The sequence below is a fragment of the Penaeus monodon genome, chromosome 36 (genome assembly GCF_015228065.2).
Source record: "Penaeus monodon isolate SGIC_2016 chromosome 36, NSTDA_Pmon_1, whole genome shotgun sequence".
Classification (NCBI taxonomy): domain Eukaryota; kingdom Metazoa; phylum Arthropoda; class Malacostraca; order Decapoda; family Penaeidae; genus Penaeus; species Penaeus monodon.
The window spans coordinates 18,933,931-18,935,008 of NC_051421.1; positions in this window are offsets into that span (position 1 = coordinate 18,933,931).

Sequence of the window (1,078 nt, forward strand, 5' to 3'; positions counted from 1 at the left end):
ATATATAATTCCCCCGCGTAAAGTGACACTTGCTTTATTTAAAAAATTTTAGGTAAAACGAACCCAATCGTGAGTTCCTTGGCAAGGGAACGATTGCCTATTTAGCCCGGGTTGGGGAAACCCCCCAAATCATTTGGGGCCCAACCCGGATAAAAAGAGAGAATGTTTCCTAAAAGAAAAACCGGCCTTTTCCCTGGGAAGGAATGGGGACCCCACCACTACTACTCCAAGATCATCCAACGAAACTACAATTAAATATCTGTTGTGACCCCCGGGGGCTCAACTGAACCTACTGTAAAAAAAAAAAAAAAAAAAAAAAAAAAAAAAAAAAAAAAAAAACAAAAAATTATATTTATATATTATTATATATATTAAAATATATATATTAAAAAAATATATTCCACCGCGGGGGCCGAATGGTTAAACGCGGGGCTCAAAACTGTCACACGCAATCTGAGTTCGAGGGTTAGATCCCGCCGGGCGTTGTTTCCTTGGGCAAGGGAATTCACCTCGATTGCCTGCCTCCCTTGGGGGATAAACCAGCCCAAGGGGTGCCGGGTAAATAGAGATGGGGGACTCCGATAAAAAAAAAAAAAGGCAATGGCAAACCCCCGCTCTAATTGCTAAGAAAAAAACATGGAAGCCCATGATCGAAGGCGCGGGGGCCCATGGTTTGAGCTCGAAATCAAAACTGTCACGACGGCAAACTGAGTTCGAGGGTTCAGTCACCGGCCGGCGCGTTTTTTCCCTTGGGGAAGGAAATTCACCTCTTGCCTACCTACCACTGGGGGCCAAGCCAGCCCAAGTCAGTGCTGGCCCCCAAACCCGGGTAAAATAAAGAATTATTACCTAAAAAGGGAAAAAAACCGGCCTCTCCGTGGAAAGGAACTGGGGCCCTACCTGACTCCCCCAAGAGCCACAAAATGAAAACACAATAAGTTCTGTGACCCGGCGGGTCAGACATGAAAATACCGTTAAAAAAAAAGAAAAAAGATTTTAAAATTAAATTTAAATTTTAAAAAATAATTTTAAAAAAAATATAAATATTTTAAAAAATAAAATTTTTATAATTTTAAAA